This window comes from Cryptomeria japonica, chromosome 11 (genome assembly GCF_030272615.1).
Source record: "Cryptomeria japonica chromosome 11, Sugi_1.0, whole genome shotgun sequence".
Lineage (NCBI taxonomy): Eukaryota > Viridiplantae > Streptophyta > Pinopsida > Cupressales > Cupressaceae > Cryptomeria > Cryptomeria japonica.
In genome coordinates, this window is record NC_081415.1 from 46,396,373 (window position 1) to 46,419,760 (window position 23,388).

Sequence of the window (23,388 nt, forward strand, 5' to 3'; positions counted from 1 at the left end):
AGACCTTGAAGTCATACCTTAGGGATTGGACATCCAACTAAGTAGTTATCTTTCATCATGAAGGTTCATTTAGTTATCAACCTAGGGCATATACTTGAAATGGGTCTGCAAAGTATATGCACTAGAAAGACTAAAACAATCACCTTTCCTATTGTTGGAAATGAAATGTTGTTGAAGGAAAATATTGAAAGCAAATAACTAAAATGCTTGAAAGGAAAAATAAATTCTAAGCAACAACTCAGAAAGATGAGACTTTATCCATGATCAACAAACAAGGTTCTACTCAGTTTGCATTTGTTGCAAGAATAGTTACAGAAAATGTTCCAATGGCTATAGGAAAAGTTATAGAGAATGTTCCAGTGGCTGTAGGAATAGTTCATGATCAAGATAATACTAAGTACAAAATGAAAAAGTAACTGATAAAAGAAATCAAGGCAATACTCACTAAGTGGGCCCCCTTAGTAAGCATCCAAACAACTTAATCAAATGCCTGGAACTTAAAGTATCATCTTTATTAATCCAAAAGTACTTGATAACATGACAACATATTGTTGGAAGTATGTCTCTCAACTAAGCTGGAACTGTATTACAAACACTAAAACTATTATTTTTCTAACCATTGTACAAGAGAAGGTGGGAGATTATTTAAAGAATAAAATTCCTAACTACCAAGCATACCACTCAAAAAGTTCAAGGATGATTCTTTTATTGAACAAGGAGAAAAAGAAGGGGAAGTTACAAGCACTGAGAATAAGTCAAAGTATGTTAGAACAGTAGAGAGAGAATGTAGCATAACCTCTATCCTAAATTTACTCCTATAGCAAAGAAAATCATGAAGTCTTTAGATAAGTCATAATGAACCATCTTCAACCACTAGTTGACTCCTTCAATGATAATCATTGTTGTCTCTTTTACCAACTAGCAGCTCCATGATCTTTATTGTTGAGCATCTTGGATTGGTTCAACATTCTTCTTTAGTCCTGCATGAAATTGTTAACGTGCATAAATATAGGCCTATTTATACCTATTAGAGTAACATTCAAAATCTATATCACACATTACCATGGATATTCCTCATAGCATAATTACCTATTTTATTACATCAAAAAGGAACACACATCAAATGAGTTCATGTCATATGACCATATTATCAAAAAATATAAAGTCTTATCACTTAGCAAAGATTCTGAACTCAAAAGACATATTTAGACTCATAATGTCCCAATAATCACACATAAACATGGATAAAATAGAGTCATTCTTTTGGCTCATGATTCCCCCCAACCTAAGGTCTTTTTGGTCCTCCAGAAGAAGATGAAGATGTTGCATTCCTTTCTCTTGTCTGAATCATGTAATCAATGACTTGAGCTTTTCCTGAGCCTCCTGTAACAAGGCTTCAATAAAATCCCTTATTATTCTCAAGTTTGTCCCATCGATATTTCTTTGTTGTTTCATCAAATGTATTGGAAAATTTGTTGCAGTCTGGTATTGCCCATAGAAGCATAAGTGGTTGAAAGAGTAACGAAAGCCAATTATTCATTCATGTTTGACCAAAATAGAGGTACCACAAAGTTCTCTTCAAGGCTAAATAGCAATTATGTAAAGACTATGGTTCTACCCTGATTAATTCCTCTATAAGACTATTCCACCTTCTTGCTATGTGGCCCATAGCTGACTGTGCCCTAGAGGACTTCATTTCTTCAAACTCCTTGTATGGATCTTCCCTTAGAGCCAACATTTTGGGTCTCTAGTCAATATTATACAAGAATCTATGCAAGCATAATAAAGTTTGTTGGGATTATCATTCTCTTCTCTTATTGGCAAAGGAATTTTGAGTTCTTCCTCTTGATAGGTCTTAACTTCTTCACCTCTTGCGTGTTCATTTTGAATCTAGGACATTAGTTCTCTCAGATATATGTCACCAATATATAATAGAGGGTTCCATTCTCTATCATGAGGTACTGCATAGTTGTGCAAATAAAACTCACAAAGTAAGTTTCTAATTACAGCAAGAGATTCTTGATAAACCTGATAAAATTCTTGTGTAGTTCCCAAGGAGTGATCCTGATCTGAAATAATCCTAGACATTTTGAAAGTGAGAAAACATTCCTTTAAATACATTTCATATACCCTAGGCGGTGATCTACACTTAAGGATTCTAGGCATGATGGTCACCACAGTGTCTATTTTCCCCTTAAGAGCGACAATCTCCTCATCCATCTTCTTGATTTCTTTCTTTAGCTGACACTTCTTATTTTCCCATTCTACTTCCTTGTCTAGCATGTCCTAATATAGATCTAATGCCATGGACATCCAAGAAAAAGGAGTCTGTCTATGCCTAACTACTAGAAGTTTCAATTTCCTTTCCTTTTCCTTTGTTCTTCAGTTAACTGTTCTTTTTCTACTACTTGTGCATTCACTGGTTCTTGTGCAGGAGTTTCTTTTTGTCACATTTCATCTTCTTGCTCTCCAATAGAGGTTGCTTCATATTCTGCTACAAGAGTCTATTGTATTCCTTCCTACTATGGTTCCTCTTCAATGACAAGATTTTTCTCTTCTACTATCGGAACTTTCTCTTGTCCTGGCATGGAAGTAGTTGTTGTAAGAACTAAGTGTAAAGTGGAAAATTGGACCCTAGTGACTCCCCACCTAGGAGAGAGAAAGCAATTCACTAGGATTATTTTCACTTGGAGGAACTTTACATTCAAAAGAGGGACTTGAATCTACTAGATCCAAATCCAAAGATGTGAATTCCAAGTGGATTGCAAGGGTTGAAGTGTGATTTACCCTCTTTTGCAAATGGGAAAGTTGACTTGTTGACTATGTGGAAAAGAGAGATAAAATGGGTGAAATGAGGAGCTACCAGTTCAGGATCATGTTGTAACTTCGGATCTGAGATGTTTAGACTGTTATGGATCTACCCTACAAATTTGGAGAAAAGTCATCAGGACCGTGTTGAAAGTGCACATGGTCCTCCGAAAAATCCATGAAATGAAAAGGGTTTCTCTGTCTCTATAAATGGAGTCCAAATCTGCAAATACAACCACACACCTACAACCTACATACAGAAAAGAAGGGAAGAAGGGTTGTGGATAGGGGTTTGCCTCAATCAAACCTTGATTGAGGAATCGAGCTTGAAAGAAAGTAATTGCAAATGATTGAATGTAAACAATGGAAATGTATACCTTGTAGATCTAAAATTTGTTGATGATGCTTGTTTTGCTTCTTGAATGGAATCACAAGTGTTGCATGAACTGACATGTAACATGACACAACCCTAGCACACATGCATGTTTGCAAATGAATGGTGTAATGTTGCTCCAATGGATGAAAGAAGAAGACTTGAATGCTTGAATGCTTGATAATGAAGACCTTTTGCTTGAATTCATGTATTATGCTCCTATATCCCCTATTATCATCCTTCTTCTTAATGAGGGTATTTGAATCGCCTTTTATACATGCCTACAGGATTAATTTTCACCCACTGAAGGCTGATAAAGAAGAATGCAAACCCCAAAGATCGAATTATGCAAAAGGGACCAGGAAAACCCATCTTAGGGCCAGCTTAAGAGGTGGGGATAGGGGCACCATACCCCTTTCCTGCCCTATCTTGGGGCCTAGATAGGGTCCTTAGACTATCTCAGGACTCAAACAGGAAGGGTACATGGGTGAAAATGTAGAAATAAGTCTCAGTTTGGGAAAGAAGATATTGTCGCCAAGGTGAGGACCTCCAATGTGGTTAAAATTTCTAGGGTCACAATTTTATGACACTAAACTAAGTCCTATTCCTGTTCAATTACTCTCTCTACTACTTTCACTAAATCATATAACCCACCCAACCCTACTTCATCATAATATTTTTCTTCCTTGCCTTCTTGTTGTTCTTCAATGCTCTGCTTCTCCTCATAAGTCTTCTACTTTTTAGAGCTTCCACTCATCTCCACCTCTTGTTCAATTTCCTTCTCTTTTCCCTCTAGTTCAACTTCCTTCTCTTTTCCCTCTAACTCATGGGTTTTAGAAGCTGAGTTTGAAGAATAAATTTGGATAAGTCCTCCATATTTCACATTTGAATTTTTCCTTGGCTTTCCTCTAAGCCTATGGCTTCTTCTTTGAGGCATAGTTGGATCACTCCATGAGTTTTGGTAGGTTTATATTTCGTTGTAGTTTCTTTGGACTGAGAAGCTATTGCAGGAGATTTTGTGACAATAGCCTCCAATCTATTTTTAGGAGATTTTGCAACTTTCTACTTTATCCTTTCAGGGGTTGAAGTTTCTTCTTCTAATTCATCCTCAAGTTTCCTTTTTACACCTTTAACACTTGAGGGCCCCATTCCTTACTCTAAAATTTGTTTAAACATTTGCTTCTTTTTTAATCTCTTAGGGCTTTTTGTACTAGGACCTTCCTCAATGGTCTCAGATCACTTTTTCCTCTTTACCTGATTAGGTCTTGGGGTTTCCTCTTCTATCCCAGCCTTCGTTGACTCAACTATCTTACCTTGTTCCTTACGAGTAGAAGCCATAGTTTTTTTGGAAATTTCCACTAGAACATTTACAGTGGTGGCTATAGGAGACGGTTCAACATTGCTAGGGGTTACCTCTATTATAGGAAACTCTGTAGCAAGAACATCCTTAGAGCTTGAGGCTCCAAGAGTAGTTTTCATTTTCTTTTTATAAACCCTAGTCTCTCTTTCAGAAGTTGTTTTCTGACCCCTAAAATACTCTGCCTTAAATTCCTGAATTCAGATAAATTCCTCCCAAGATAACTGAGAAACATCCCTCAATGACCGTTCAATTAACAATTTAATTAAACAATGGTTAGACTAAATTTGACCTACCTCTTTGAGTTTCAATGGCCATGGTCACTAGAAGGTTATATAGCACATTTCGGACGTTCTTCCTAATTCCATGCCTAAGATGGTTGAGAAACTTAAAATGAATTGAGTGCAAATAGGATTGCCTCCCTTCACATGTCAAATATTTAATTATGTGAATAGCTACCACCATCCATTTGTCTGGTAAACATATTCTTTTGGCCCCTTCTTGTCAACAATCAATGCTCAATCACCAAGTCTTGTAAATTCTACTCTGGCACTCCTGGCATCCTTAGATTCTAGGTACTTCTCTCCTTCAACTAGCAAACCTATCACCTCTATAATCCTTTCTTCAGTGGCCAAAACTCTCAGACCTTTAACATTTTCTTCACCATTAGAGAATGTAATGACAAACTAAGTGGCTATATCTTCATTAAAATCATCCAGCTTCAGAAAATAATTCAACCATCCACTCTAAACAAATTCTTGACCACATTCTTGGTCTTTCAAAATGGAGGTATAAATTTTAGGTTCATATCTTATCAAAGAACCTCCCATTATGCTCTTCCATCTCAAGTTCTGCAATACTCTGCAACCCTTTGTTTCAACTTCTTACTAGAGTCTAATATAGCTCACAATCTCTGTCTTTCAAAGAAAACCATGTTTGCACTTCTCAAACCTAAATATTTTCTACCTTTCTAGATGAAAATGGCAAAAAATGATTATTAAAAGGTGACAAGACAGTGTAATTATGGCTCATAAAGGCAAAAGGACAACCCAGAAAGGCAACCCATAAAAAGTTTCAAAAATGTGTATTTCACAAATTAAAATGTCACTATCACTTTATTTGCTTAACCCAGATTTGATTTTTATTAAAAGTGACATAATGATATTTTAAACACACATTTAAAAACAAGTTATTGATGACATGGGATGTGGGAAAGTCAAATCACGCATGGGAAAGTCAAATCACACTGCACTCCCCCCAACCAAAAGTGTGTCAAGTGTCCTCACATGGCACAAGGGAAATTATAGGAAGGCTATGTGGAATATACATTGCAATAATTATGCAACTAATGAATGAATCTAAGAAGATATCCTTGACCGCTCCTTGATCATCACTTCATCAAGCACTGTAACTCATCACGTGGTTTCCATTACATGCAATGAACTTTCTCATTCCCAAGACAAATACTATTATCTCTACATGCCAAAAACTATTTGAAACTCTTCTCATACAACATGCATACATGTCATAATCATTACCGCTCATCATTTTATCATAAACCAATACAACCGATTCACCAAGGTCCATCGATTAGGGTTTATCATATCAATAGGTAGGGTTTACCGGTTGATCTCACTTCTTCTCTAGTGATATCGGTTTCCTTCACAAGCTCTCTTACCGGTTACAAAACAACATTATTACATCATCATTACTAGTTAATTGACATCAATGACAATCATAACATTTCATTAATGCAATCTGCATGCCAATGCCAACAATCTCCCCCTTTTGCATTGATGGAAATACAAGTATCAATACCCTTGATTTCTATGATTGTGTATAGGAATCCTAGTTTACATTTTACCATGTACTCTCCTTCAACTAAGTCTTCATGTCTTCAGTTGGTAACTGGCTATAGATCTTCTCTCTATAAATCATACAATTCTTCTCATAGTCTTATAGTTCTTCTCCCCCTTTGATAGCAATGCCAAAGTGAAAGTAAAACATGCAATGTCAAACTTCATTGTTAAGCATCATAAACCTACAACTTGATGCTCTCCCTATGGAATAACTTCCACTCTACACCAATCCTACTTCAAGATTCTGCAATTAGCTCTTGGACTAATGTACTCCACATCATGCTCAATTGACCTCATGTAGGGGTACAACCCCTAGCTGACCTCTAAAATACTTAAAAGTAGTCTTAGGCAGAGGTTTAGTAAAGATATCTACAAGATTTTCCTTGGTAGAAACATGCTCCAATAATACATCTTTACTCTGCACTTTTTCTCTTAAGAAATAACATTTCAGCTCAATATGTTTGGCTCTAGCATGCAAAATAGGGTTCTTTGAAATATTAATTGCACTAGTATTATCACATAAAATCCTTACCGGGTCTATAATCTTCATCTTGAATCCTTCCAGAATGTGTTTCATCTAGATATCCTAGGTATAGTTCATATATGCTCCAACATACTCAGCTTCAGCAGTGGACTATGATATACAACTCTGCTACTTGTTGCTCCATTAAACAAGTCTTCCTCCAAGAAAGAATGCACAACCGGTTGTGCTCTTCCTATCATCAACATTACATGCCTAGTCTACATCTGTATAAACCTTCAAATCAAAGTTAGCTACATATGGATACCATAATCCATAGTCAATAGTACCTTTCAAATATTTGAATATCCTCTTGGTTGCTATCAAATGTGATTCCTTTGGATTCTTCTAAAATCTGGCAACTAAACCAACTACATGAGCAATATTCGGTCTACAATGAACACCATAGTGCAATTTCCCTATCATTGACCTGTACTCCTTTTCATCAACAGATGTGACTTCATCCTCCTTAGACAATTTACAACAAGTAACCATTAGTGTCCCAACTAGTTTACAGTCACTCATTCCAAATGTAATAGGAAAAATTCAATGTGATTAGATGAAAATAAAGGCTTCAATACCTCTTTCACATATTTAGATTGTGTGATAAAAATACCACTCTTCATCTGTTGTATTTCCAAACCTGTGAAAATTTTTATCTCTCCCACTAGAGACATTTCAAATTCATTTTTCATTTCATTTGAAAAGTCATTGCTCATATCATCATTGCCTCCAAATATGATACCATCTACAAACACTTCTCCAACCAGTATCTTATCTCCTTCAAATTTGAGATATATGTTGTTGTCTTCACTGGTTCTCTAAAAACCTATCTTCATCAGGTGTGAATGTAGCCTCTCATACCATGCTCTTAGTGCTTGCTTCAAACCATACAGTGCCTTGTGCAATTTACATACCATATCTTTTTCATCAGTCAAAGCATAACCATCTGGTTGCTCAATGTATACTTCTTCTTCGAGTATTCCATTTAGAAATGTTGACTTCACATCCATCTGATATACTTTGAATCCCTTATATGTTGCAAATGTAATTAAAATCCTGACACCTTCCAGTCTAGAAATTGGTGCAAAAGTCTTACCATAGTCTTCTCCTTCTTCCTATGCATAACCTTTGCAAACTAATCTAGCTTTATTTCGGACTACTACTCCATCTTCATTAAGTTTATTCCTAAATACCTACTTATTACCTGTCAAATTTGTATTCATCGATTGGGGTACTAGGGTCCATGTGTTGTTTTTCTCAATTTGATCAGGCTCCTCCTCCATAGCTTTGATCCAGTGATCATCTCCAAGTGCTTCCTTAGCAGTTCTAGGCTCAATAGTGGAGATCATGCAAGAATTATCTTTAATTCTTCTTCTAGTTAACACTCCAACATCTTTATCTCCAATAATCTGGTTAGGATTATGATTGAGTCTCACATACCTCAAAATAATATGATCATTATCTTCAAGTTCTTCAACTTCATTATCATCATCTTCTTCTGAATCTACATGTTCCAGTTGAACTGGTACAACAACATTCTCTTTACTAGTTTCAGATTTCACCGATTCTGGTTCCAAAATCAGAATGCAAGGATCTTTATCCTTCTTCTCCTTAGTGGTTTCTCCTAAGAGTTCAGGATACTCATCCACTCAAACATTAGCACTTTCAATGATTCTTTGTGTCTGGTTGTTGTAACATTTGTAGGCCTTACTCTTGGTGGAGTAACCACGAAATATGCCTTCATCACTTTTAGCCTCAAACCTGCTAACATAGTCACCTCTCATAATAAAACATTTACTGCCAAACATCTTAAAATAACTAACATCGGGTGATCTACCATACCAATATTTATAAGGAGTTTTATCCTTACCTCTTTTTACCAATATCTGGTTCATAGTGTAGACATTTGCACTGACAGCTTCTCTCTAGAAATTTTTTGCTACACCTCCTTGTATCAACGACATTCTAGCAGCTTCAACAACTGACTGGTTATTCTTCTTTGCAATACCATTCTGTTGTGGTATCCTTGGTGCCAAAAGCTGCCTTTTGATACCATTTTCTTCACAATATCTAGTGAATTCCACTGAAGTACATTCACCACCTTGATCAGTCCTCAGACAAATATCTTCTTTCCACTTTCCTTTTCATCTAAGGCTCTGAATGCCTTGAACTTACTAAAGGATTTTGTTTTATCCTTCAAGAAAGTGACCCATACCATTCTTGAGCAATCATTAGTGAAGATCATAAAATATTTGTCACCTTGCATACTTTTAGTCCTTATGGGTCCACGGAGATCTGTATGAACCAAATCTACCAGATGTTCTGCTAAAAAAGATTTTCTCTTAAAAGTTGAGGATGTCATCTTTCTTAACTGGCATTCCTTACATAGAGCATTAACCGATTTGTTCAACTGAGGCAAACCTCTCACTAACTTGGACTTACTCACTTTAACAATGTTATCAAAATTTATATGACAAAATCTCCTATGCCAAAGCCAACTATCATCTATTTTAGCAATTAAATAGTTGTTGACTTTAGGATTTAGGTAAAACAGGTTACCTTTAGTCTTCTTGCCGGTTGCAATCAGTTCACCTTTGCTCCCATAGATTTTGCACATTCCATTCTTAAATTCCAATGGATAACATTTTTCATTGAGTTGAGCTACACTTAAAAGATATTGCTTTTATCCTTCAACCTAGTAGACATCATCTACACTGCTCTCTCCATTAAGAGAAATAGTTCCCTAACCTTTTACCATGCAGGGTGAGTCATTACCAAATCTCACAACTCCTCCATCAAATTCCATCAAGGTAAGAAATTTACTCCAGTCACCGATCATGTGGTGTGAACAACCACTATCAATGATCCAATCATTAGAATTATCCATACGAGAAAATAATGCCTTCTGATCAGATGTCTCCTCTTTAATGGCTAAAAAAACAATGCCTTCATTAGCATCTCCCTTAGATTCCTCATCAATGATACAACCATCAACTGCAATCAGACAATCTCTTTTGCCTTTTCCTTTGTACTTCTTGAATTTCTCACGCTTGTGCTCATTGTCACCATTAGGATAGTTAGTTGTAATGTGTCCAATCTTGTTGCATGCAAAACATTTCAAAGGTAATTTACCTCTGTACTTACCAGTACCTTTGGGCAACTGCTTGGCCAACAATGCCTCAAGCTCAACCAAATTGTCTGCATCATCAACTTCTCTGCTAGATCAAGATTCATAGTTGTGACTAGCATCTCTACTTTTCCTCATAGATGGATTAGAAACTCAAGCTCTAAATGTAGATTCAAATTTTTGAACACTGCCATCATAACCATTTAATTCAAAAGCAATAAGCTTACCAATGATGGAGCCAAGGGTTACCTTAGTTTTATCAATAGACTTTAGCTCCTAAATGGCTGCAACTTGGATAGCGTAGACCGGTAGAAGGGTTCTCAACACTTTGCTAACAACTGTGGCATCTTCCAATTTACCACTAGCACTCTTAATCTCACTAACTATCTCTTTGATCCTCTAACCATACTGTTGTATATTCTCACCTTCATCCATCCGCATGTCATCAAATTTTCCTCTCAAACTCTCTTCTTTGGCAATCTTCACATTCTCATCACCGCTATAGATCTCTTTAAGTTTATTCCATACCTCATAAGCAGTCTCCAGACCATGGACATCAACATACTTTGTATCAGACAAAGAATTGATAATGGCCTCCAATGCTTGATTATTTTCTTGTTGTTCTTTCTTCTGATCATTAGTCATAATATCACTAGGTGCAACATATTGAGTACCAACATGATCCCAATATTGACTTCCTAGACACTTGATATAGATTTTTGATAACTCAATGATGAACTGATAGTACTAACCCGATACTGGGGGGGGTGAATAAGTACAAACAAAAATATATTCCTAAACTGGTTTGACAGCGGACACTCCAAATGACTAGCACACAGTGGCACTGGTTTGAAACAGAGTGCAACCGATAAAGATAAGAATGACAGAGACAAGCATTAACTGTTTACTCACTTAGCTTTTCACTCAACTCAAGACTACACTACCATTTCACCCTTATGCATAAATAAGTAATCTATCATCAGATCATAATAACAGCTAGTTCAACATGTTTTATTGACAGGCATAAAACATAGAACCATCATATGCTTGACAGACAATAGGAAAGCATCACATGATAAAAGCATCACACATGAAACACATATTTTTCATGTGGGAACCCAACTCAGAAAAACCACGGTGGGGATGAATACCCACCAGTTGTTTTTGAACTCTTTGGAAGTCCACTCTGTTAGGAGCCTTATCCAGTTAGAGACATTATAATAGGTTCTGCTAGGAACCAATCTTGTTAAAGATCACCTGGTTAAGGGATGGGTACAATACCTGGTTAAGGGTTAAACCCTATTAAAGGTTACCTTGTTAGAGGATTTCAAGAACTCAATAGCTAAAGGATTCCAAACTCAATAGCTTTGAATTACATTGTTTAAGGATTTTCAGCAAGTCGGTTAAGGCTACCCTATTAAAGGATTTTCTAACTATCGAGGTGGTTAGAGATCAACAGGTATTACAATGATCTGGTAATAGCACTCAATGCTAATGCAGATCCGCTTAAGCTCCTCTTCACCTTCTGCACTTACACTCTGCAGGTATCACTTCTCTCCTTTTGGTCTGGCAAGAATTATGTATCTCTTCTCTCGGATACACACACACAACTTTTTCCAACAACCTCAGAAAGAGACACAACATCGACCTTATAGGAAAATAGATAGGTTGGTAGCATAAACCCTAAACCCTAAACCTGATCGGTTAAGGAATTCAAATAGTTCAATCCTAACCATTGAGCACTCTGCATTAAATGTAGCAAATCTTGATCCAAACTCAAGACATTCTCCATCGTCCATTTCCATCGATTTTATGGTAGCTAATAACCCATCACACGTTATCACCATTTTACAGACTTCGCACATTCCTGAGGTAGATAGGAACAATCTCCCTCATGAAAGATCCTTCACGCACATAGACTTACATGGAAACATGATCTGTTCTTCTTTACAATGCTAACTCATCACACAATGTCATCGGTTGAGCCACATAGGCTTGAAGCACATCAACCGAAAACCCTGAAGTTGAGACTACCAACTGGTAGTCATAAAATACTTCCATATGTCGGTTCCCATAACTATATGTTGGTTCATCATGAACAAGCACACCGCTTCACTTTGGCACAAATGTCGGTTCATAGTGTTATACCAGTTCTCACATATGCCAGTTCACACCTCTTCAACATATTGACATCAATGACAACATACAATGTCATTATGTCCACATACCGGTTCACATAATGCCAACATTCTCCCCCTTTAGTATTGATGGCAATATACAAAGATATCTCTCTGCTTCACATCTTCTCCCCCAATGTCTGCAGATATCTTCTCCGCATCACATCTTCTCCCCCTTTGACAACAATGCCAAAGTGGAGGCACAAGTTTCCCTATTCCATTATGTTGCTCCCTCTAAGGAGTAGCATCCTTCACACATCAATCCTGAAGAAAGATTTGACTATGCAATACATGACTGATGTGGAGCATATACCTTTAGTTCACCTCTGGAAGGGGCAGTACCCCTAATTCACCTCTTAAGTATATGAATGTAGTCTTTGGGAGAGGCTTGGTGAATCTGTATGCTAACTGCTCCTTACTGGAAACATGCTCTAGTGCAATCTCTTTGTTCTGAACCTTTTCCCTCAAGAAATGATACTTAAGCTCAAAGTGCTTGGTTCTAGAATGTAAAACCGAATTCTTGGAGATATTAATTGCACTAGTATTGTCACAAAATATACTTACCGGTTTAGATACAGGAACTTTCAAGCCATTCAATACATGCTTCATCCAAATTGTCTGAGTACAATTCATGAAAGTTGCAACATACTCTACTTCCATTGTAGACTGAGAGATGCAACTTTGCTTTTTACTCATCCATGAGACCAGTCTACCACGAAGGAAGAATGCACCACCGATTGTGCTCTTCCAGTCATCTACATTACCAGCCCAATTAGCGTCTATGAACACTTTCAAGTTAAATCATTATTGTATGGATACCATAACCCATAGTCAATAGTTCCTTTCAGATACCTAAGAATCTGCTTGACTGCAAGCAAGTGGGATTCTCTTGGACTTTTCTGGAACCTTGCAGTAATGCCAACTACATGTGCAGTATCTGGTCTTCTATGCACTACATAATGCAACTTACCAATCATTGATCGGTATTCCTTCTCATTAACCAATGCAGAGTCATTCTCTTTGGATAGTTTACAACCGGTCACCATCAATATACCAACCGGTTTGCTATCTTCCATGCCAAAAGTCTTCAACACTTCTTTGACATATTTGGACTGAGTGATAAAGATTCCATCCTTCATCTGTTGGATCTGCAGTCAAATGAAGAACTTAATCTCCCCTATGAGTGACATTTCAAACTCTTTCTTCATCTCATCTACAAATTCATGACTCATCTTGTCATCTCCACCAAAGATAAGGTCATCAACAAATACCTCACAAATCAAGATTTGATCTCCTTCAGACTTCAAGTAGATATTGCTATCTTCACTTGTTCTTTCAAATCCAATCTTCACAAGATGGGAATGCAGACATTCATACCATGCCCTAGGTGCCTTCTTTAGTCCATATAGGGCTTTATGTAGCCTACATACCATGTCACTATCTTCAGATAGGGAAAACCCATCTGGTTGCTCAATATACACCTCCTCTTCAAGTACACCATTTAGGAATGCAGATTTTACATCCATTTGATATACTTTGAAACCTTTAAAAGTTGCATATGCAAGAAGCATGCAGACCCCTTCCAATCTGGCTACAGGAGCAAAGGTTTCTCCATAGTCTTCTCCTTCTTCTTGAGCATATCCTTTGCATACCAATCTGGCTTTGTTTCTAATCATTGTGCCATCCTCATTCAGCGTATTTCTGAAGACCCATTTGGTACCAATGACATTTTTATGCTCCGGTCTGGGTACCAAAGACCATGTACCATTTTTCTCTATCTGGTCAAGTTCCTCTTCCATTGCCTTGATCTAGTCTTCATCTTTATGTGCCTCTTTAAATGATTTAGGCTCAAATTTAGAGATCATACATGAGTTTTCTCTGACCTTTCTTCTTGTGAGGATTCCTGCGTCCTTATCTCCTATGATCTAACTAGGATCATGATTCAGCTTGACATACTGAGGAATGGTCTTGATGGATTCCTCTTGCTTTTCTTCTTCATCATAATCTCTATCAGTATCAGCATCTACATTTGTTGGTGTAGGAACACTATTACTGGTACTCGATTGACTGACAACCAGTTCCCAAAAGGTTGGAACCGGTTCATTTACTACTTGCTCACTATTAGTTTCCTCAGTTTTCTCAAAGGTTTCATCAACTCTTATATTGATGCTTTCCATAACTCTCTGAGTCCTATTATTGAAACACTTGAGAGCTTTTCTATTGGTGGAATATCCAAGGAATATTCCCTCATCACATTTTGCATCAAATTTGCTTTGTTGTTCACTCCTCTTGATGTAACATTTGCTACCAAACAATCTAAAGTAGCTAACCATAGGTGTCTTACTGGTCCAATACTCATAAGGATTTTTATCCTTACCTTTCTTGATGAGTACCTGGTTCATTGTGTAGACTACAGTGCTCACCACTTCTCTCCAAAAGGTGTGAGCTACCTTTCCTTGAATCAACATGGTTCTAGCTGCTCCAAGAATAGTACAGTTATTCCTCTCTGCTAAGACATTCTATTGTGGAGTCCGGGGGGCAGACAATTGCCTCTTGATGCCATGTTCTTCATAGTAATTGTTGAATTCACTGGAAGTGAATTCCCCTCCTTGATCAGTTCTCAAGCACTTGATCCTTTTACCGCTTTCCTTCTCCACTAATGCTCTGAAAGCTTTGAACTTTACAAAGGCTTCAGACTTGTCTTTCAAGAATGTGACCCACATCATTCTTGAGCAGTCATCAATGAGAATCATGAAGTACCTATCACCCTGCACACTTCTAGTTTTCATAGGACCACACAAATCAGTATGCACAAGATCAAGCAAGTTGTCAGCAGTGAAATATTTACCTTTAAAGGTTGAGGAAGACATTTTCCCCAATTGACACTCTCTGCACAAGGTATTATCTAGTTTGCTTAGCACTGGCAACCCTCTAACTACCTTGATCTTACTAGCTTTCACAATGTTATCAAAGTTTACATGGCAGAGTCTCCTATGCCATATCAAGCTATCATCAAATTTTGCCATAAGACATGTACTTATATTTTCATTCAGATGAAATAGGTTACCTTTGGTTTGCATGTCGGTGGCCACCAATTCACCATTCTTTCCTTTGATTCTACAAACTCCATTCTTGAATTTCAAAGTGAGGCCACTGTCATTCAGTTGGGCAACACTCAAAAGGTTGTGTCTTAGACCATCAACCCAATACACATTGTCAACACTACTCTTTCCATTCAGAGAGATGGACCCTCTGCCTTTGACCATGCACGGTGCATCATTGCCAAAGCAAACCACACCACCATCATACTCCTCCAATGATAGAAACTTCCTCCAATCACCAGTCATATGGTGAGAATAGCCACTATCAATAATCCACTCATTGGAATTAGTAAACCGGGAGACAAGAGCCTTCTTGTCAGACACATCTTCTTTGACAAAAATAAACACAATATCTTCATTTTCTTCATCCTCTGATTCTTCATCTGTGACACCTTCATCAACTACCACAAAATAGTTTCTCTAGTTTCCTCCTTTGAATTTCTTGAGCCTTTTTGGTTTGTCCTTGTTGTCACCATTAGGATAGTTTACAACAATATGTCCTTTCTGGTTGCAAGAAAAAAATTTCAAAGGTAGCTTACCTTTGTATTTGTCAGTTTCTTTTGGAAGTTTCCTAGAAAGGAGAACTTCAAATGCCATCAGAATCTCCTCATCATCCATTACTCTGCTCTGTCTTGGTTCACCACTAGTGCTAGCTTCTTTTCCTTTTCTGGATGGTGGAGCAGAAGCTTTAAAAGCTAATTCAGTCTTTTGAACACTACCATCAAAACTATTTAGCTCATAGGCTGTCAACTTTGCTATGATGGAGTCTAAGGATACCTTAGTCTTGTCTATTGATCTCAGCTCCTGAATAGTAGCAACCCTTATTGCATAGACCGACAATAGGGATCTCATGACTTTTCTTACCACAGTGGCATCTTCTATTTTACCACCTGCACTCTTGATATCTCCAACAATGGTTTTGATCCTTATTCCATACTGTTGAATGGTCTCACCTTCAACCATCTGCATATCTTCAAACTACCCTCTAAGGCTTTCTTCCTTAGCCTGTTTTACATGTTCATCGCTGCCATAGATATTTTCAAGAGTATCCCATACCTCTTTGGGATTTACCTTATCCTGAACATCAATAAACTCAATGTCGGATAAACTACTAATTAGGGCTTCCGTGACTTGCCCATTCTCTTGCATCTCTCTCTTTTGGTCATCGATAAGGGTACTAGTAGGAGCAACATAGGCAGTCTCAACATAGCTCCAGTATTGAGCACCCATGCTTCTAATGAATATCTCCATTCTGTCTTTCCATATACTGAAATTTTCCTTGTTAAACTTTGGACCTGCCCTCCTCATCATTTGACTAGGATCTTTACCTCAAACGGTTAAGCTTATAACATAGAGGACCTAGAGGATGCTCTGATACCAATTGATAACTCAATGATGAACTGATAGTACTATCCTGGTACTGAGAGGGGGGGTGAATCAGTACAAATAAAAATACAGTCCTAAACCAGTCTGATAGCAGACACTCCAAATGACTAGCAAATAGTGGCACCGGTTTGAAACAGAGTGCAACCGGTAAAGCTAAGAATGACAGAGACAAGCATTAATCGGTTACTCACTTAGCTTTTCACTCAACTCAAGACTATACTACCATTTCACCCTTATGCATAAACAAGTAATCTATCATCAGATCATAATAACAGCTAGTTCAACATGTTTTATTGACAAGCATAAAACACAGAACCATCATATGCTTGCATGACATACATATTTTTCATGTGGAAACCCAACTGGGAAAAACCATGGTGGGGATGAATACCCACAAGCTATTTTTGAACTCTTTAGAAGTCCGCTCTATTAGGAGCCTTGTCCGATTAGAGACATTACAATAGGTTTTGCTAGGAACTGATCCTGTTAAAGATCACTCGGTTAAGGGATGGCTACAATACCCGGTTAAGGGTTAAACCCTGTTAAAGGTTACCTTGTTAGAGGATTTCAAGAACTCAATAGCTAAAGGATTCCGAACTCAATAACTTTGAATTACCCTATTAAAGGATTTTCAGCAAGCCAGTTAAGGCTACCCTGTTAAGGGATTTTCCAACTGTTGAGGTGGTTAGAGATCAACAGGTATTACAATGATCTGGTAACAGCACTCAATGCCAATGCAGATCCACTTAAGCTCCTCTTCACCTTCTGCACTTACACTCTGCAGGTATCACTTCTCTCCTTTTGGTCTGGCAAGAATTATGTATCTCTTCTCTCGGATACACACACACAACTTTTGCCAACAACCTCAGAAAGAGACACAACATCGACCTTATAGGAAAATAGATAGGTCGATAGCATAAACCCTAAACCTGTTTGGTTAAGGAATTCAAACGGTTCAATCCTGACCGTTGAGCACTCTGCATTAAATGCAGCAAATCTTGATCCAAACTCAAGACATTCTCCATCATCCATTTCCATCGATTTTATGGCAGTTGATAACCCATCACACGTTATCACCATTTTATAGACTTCGCACATTCCCGAGGTAGATAGGAACAATCTCCCTCATGCAAGATCCTTCACGCACACAGGCTTACATGGAAACATGATCTGTTCTTCTTTACAATTCTAACTCATCACACAATTTCACCAGTTGAGACACACAGGCTTGAAGCACATCAACCGGAAACCCTGAAGTTGAGACTACCAACTGATAGTCATACAATACTTCCATATGCTGGTTCCCATAACTATATGTCCGTTCATCATGAACAAGCGCACCGCTTCACTTTGGCAAAAATGTCGGTTCACAGTGTTATACTAGTTCTCACATATGTCAGTTCACACCTCTTCAACATATTGACATCAATGACAACATACAATGTCATTATGTCCACATACTGGTTCACATAATGCCAACAATTTTAATTCTATCACTCCAAATTTTGTAGTTCTCTCTATTAAACTTTGGACCTTCTTTCTTCATCATGTTCTTCAAGATCTTTACCTCAAGTTGTTAGGCTTAGACCTTAGAGGACCTGAATTGCTCTGATACCAATTGATGGTATGATGAAAGAATAAGGATCCGGTCAACTACTAAGAGGGGGGGTGAATCAGTAGATAGAAAAACTAATATAAACTTTTCACCAAACAAAAACAACCTCTCAAATCAAACTTAGAACTGACTAGTTTAAACATTGAACTTCAAATGCAATATTACTAACAAGTTAAACCAGTTGACTATTATAATAGACTAACAATAAAATATCTTTGAAACTCTCAAAACCTTTTAACTGAATCATTCAAATACTTTATTGATAGTAGTTAAAACATATTTCATATTGTTTCCGGTTAACATAACATATCGAATTGGATTTAGTAGTTAAGCAATTCAACCATAATAAACATAACCGCAAAAGTGTTCACCACTTGACAAAATATTTTTTACATGGAAACCTAAATGGGAAAAACCATGGTGGGGATGAATACCCACAAGTATTCTGAACTCTTCTGAAGTTTTCCTTGTTAGGAGCCAAGCCTGTTAAAGCTTTATAATAAGTCATGTTAAGAATACATCCTGATAGGGACCACCCGATTAAGGGATTGACTATAATGCCCTATTAGAAGCAATACCCTTTTAGGAGTAACCTCGATAGAGGATTTGAAATCCAAGCTAATGGATCACCTAGTTAGAGGATTTGAATAACACTAAGCTTGTTAGAGCTTACCCGATTAAGGGATTTGACTATTGTGTTAGAAAACAACAGGGGTTTGTTTATCTGTTTGAATAACACTACACTTGCTTGTTTAGATCATTTTTGTGCTCCTATCTTCCTTTACACATACTACATATACATTTCCTGGTTCGGCAACCACACTCTCTTACTCTCAACTACAAATTCCCAACACTTCAACAAAACAACTCATTGACCTTATAAACAAAACAATAGGTTGGTAACACATCACAAACCTAAAAAAATCATAGAGATAACAAAATAAATCAGTTTAAGTATGACCATTAGATTACATAAAAATCACTGCACATCATTCAAGATATCCTTGACTGCTCCTTGATCACTGCTTCATTGAACATTGTAAGTCATCACGCGGTTTCCATTACATGCAATGAACTTGCTCATTCCCAAGATAAAAATTGTTATCTCTATGAACCAAAAACTATTTGAAACTCTTCTCATATAACATGCATATGTTTCATAATCATTATGGCTCATCATTTGATCATAAACCAATACAACTGGTTCACCAAGGTCCATCAGTTAGGGTTTATCGTATCAACAAGTAGGGTTTACCGGTTGATCTCACTTCTTCTCTAGTAATATCAGTTTCCTTCACAAGCTCTCTTACCAGTTACAAAACAACATTATTACAACATCATTACCAGTTAATTGACATCAATGACAATCATAACATTTTATTAATGCAATCTCCATGCAAATGCCAAAACGTTGACTAGCAATTTGAATCTTATAGGATCAATTGTTGTGAGTTGAATAACTCCATTCTGAAATAACTGTGATACCTCATATAGGGCCAACCATCTTGTGTGAAGTTGGCCCAGATTGTCTTTGTACCATGAATTATATAGGAAAGACCAATCTCCTGATTAAAATTTCTTGTCTTTAATGTACTTATCATGCCATCTGATTCATTGGTTTTGCAGGATTTATGTGTTTTGCAGGATTGTTGTCCTAATTTCATCTAACTCATTCAATTGCATGATCCTTTCTTATTGTGTTGCAATGGTATTCATACCCAACTCAATTGTTGTTCTAAGAGTTTTATGCTCAAATTCAATGGGCATCATTTCTTTCTTCCCATATAGCATCTCAAAAGGATTGAACCCTGTTATTGTCCTCCAAGATGTCCTATATGCCTAGATTGCTTCCAGCAATCTAGTTACCCAATATTTCCTATGAAGATCTATAGTTTTGGTCAAGATGCTTTCATGTCCCTATTGGTTATCTCTACTTGACCATTGGCTTGACGATGCTATGGTGTGTATTTTTTATGCCTGATATTGTATTCATTTACTAATGTTGTAACAAGTTTAGATGTGAACTGTGCTCCTTGGTGTATGACAAGTTCTCTAGGAACTGAGTATCTTGTGAAGATTTCTTCATACAAAAACTCAACAACCTTTCTATCTCTTGCATGTTTCATTGCCTTAGCTTCTACCCATTTAGTGACATAAATAATACAAACTAGAATGTAAGACTTACTATTAGAACGTGATCAATTGTTCCTACAAAATCAAGGCCCCACTTGTCAAATTGTGTTACCATCACTTGAGGATGCAAGGGAATTTTATCTGATCTGGTTGGTCTGCCCATCCATTGGCACCTATCACATTTCCTTGTATACATGGTTTCATCTTTATGAAGTCTTAGCAAATAATATCCCGTGTTAAGCATCTTGATAGTTGTTATTTTTGTTGTAAAATGTCCACCACAAAGTTCATCATGGCATGCATGTAGTATGTAATAAGTCTCATCTTCTCTCACACATCTTCTTATTACTTGGTCTAGACCTATGTAAAATAAGCATCTTGTTGTCGATGTGAATTTAAAACTCTTCTCAATAAGTAGTTTTCTTTCTTTTGGAGAAAAATGATTGAGCAACTAAATAGTTGGCTATATCAGCATACCATGTTGTGTGAACAACAATGGAAAATAGATGCTTATCTAGAAATGAATCATCCATAACCGATGAATCCTGATTTGTTTTTAATCTTGAAAGAAAATCTGCAACTACATTTGACTTTCCCAGTTTGTCTATAATAGTGATATCAAACTCCTGCATCAAGAGAATCCATCTGGCCAACCTTCCTAAGATTGAAGGTTTGTTCATGAGATATCTAATTGCTTCATAGTCAGTATGAACAAAGACTTTATACCCAGTTATATAATGTCTGAACTTATTGAGGGCATAGATGGCTACTAACATTTCCTTTTCTATTACAATGTCGTTAGATTCAACACCTTGCAAGTTTTTGTTGACAAAATTAAATGCATGCTCCACTGTTATTTCTTTTTGTCCTAAGAAAGATCCAATTGCTTAATTAGATGCATCAATGTGTATATGGAGTGGAAGTTCCCAATTAGGACCTTGAAGCACTCGTGCATGAGTTAATGCTTCCTTCAATTCAAAGAATGCTTTGTTGCATGAGGTTGTCCACTGGAATTTTGCATCTTTAGTGAGGAGTGTATATAGTGGTGCTACAATTTAATTGAAATCTTTGATGAATCTCTTGTGGCCGGCCCTACCCCCTAAGTTGTTCAAATACTCCAGATATTTCTTACTAGAATGTTAGAAAAAGAAAAAATGAACAAAGATCAGCTTCTAATCTAAAATTCATAATTGATCATACCTACAGGATGGTCACACTATTAATCATAAAAACTCAAGATATTAGCCCCACAAAATTTCCAAAAAACATAATGAATGTTCATTGCTCAAGACCCATCATGGTAGATTAATGGATAAGCTAACTATACAGTTAAGAAGCAAACTCCCATAAAATTTCTGCATACATAGCACAGTGGGCTACCATCCATCATAGATTTTAGTTCAAACAGAGATCCCTTCATGCCCTAATAGTAAGTCATGGGAGAGGTTTAAGTGAAATGACAAAAAACAATCAGAGCGCGCCCCACCCTAAAGAGCTAATATTGGAAATAACTAAGTAGAAACTAAATTTAAAAGACTGACATTTTTGTATTTATATAAGCATATATACATATATCTATATGTAAACATGGATATATAATTGTATGTCTATATATATTCAAAAAATATATAAATCTAAATTACGGTAGTAAAAGGCATTTAAAGCCTGAAGTTCATAGAGATAGTTTTTGCAAAGCATAAACATATCAATAAGACATCTTATCTAAGATCTCTAAGCTAAGTAAAAACATCCAAATGTAATTGGTTTGTTACTTCTGAAAACATAAAAGGAGTTCCTCAAAAACAAAAGCATACCACCACAAAGAGCAAACTACACAAAAGGAACCTGGGATGCAGAAACCTGGATGCATGTCATCAGAAGGAGCTCTAGCCCTTCTTGCCTGGCCTATGAGGAGGCTTGGAGCTAGAGCTCTTTGGTTTTGATGTTGAAGGGGCAACAGGGGAGCGTGGGATTGGCACATTATCAGGGATAACTGTGATATTCTCTGCCTCCAGATAGTTAATCAACCATTTCTCACAAGGAGGTTTCTTAACTTGAAGAATCCATGAGAGATATAGAAGGTTTCTGCTTCTGACAAGCCGAAGAGCTTCGAAGGCCACGGGGTCATCGATTAACAAAATGGGGTAGCGAGGAACTGGGTTATTCATTCTAATAAGAATATCATAATCCCAAGGTTTGGGAGTCATGAGTTCCTCATCTATGTTGATCACCACCTTTTCTAATTCGCCCAGGATGTCTTTAATGAAGACCTTCTTGCATAGTTTTATCACAATATCCCCATCTTTCTCAAAATGCATTGCAAGGGCTAAAAACATTGCTGCAATGACAGGGTTTGCTCTAGTCCAATCCTCATTCATGATGAAGTCATTCCCTAGAAATTTCATTACAGCTCCAGAGATCAGAGGGTTTTGTTGGGCGAGAATGCCCTTTATTACTTCTTCCTTGATCTCACCCACAAAGGCCATCTGGCATTTCAACCCTAGAAGCCTGAGAGGGGTATCCATCATAGATCAACTGAGAAATGACAAGGAAGACCAGCTTGGCATTCTAAATAGAACTCGCACTTTTAATACTACAAAATAAGCAACTTCAAAATGAGTAGATATGATGTAAGGAATGCAATCTCTGAGGATCAAGGTCATAATTACCACCACCTTTAGCCATCAAGATAAGGGTACTTCATCTATCAAATCACTGAGGGAGCGTCACCTCAGCTTTGCAGGGAGCCGTCAAGAAGATTTGATCGAGAAAGAGAGCTGACATATGATGTTCGACCATGACAACTCATACGTCTACTGTGGCTGGCTAAATATAGGGGTTCATTTAGGAAAATAGAGAGGAGGATAGTTGGGTAAGTTTTAATCCTAGTAGAAGGCAGTATCTACATGAATAATAATACCTATATATC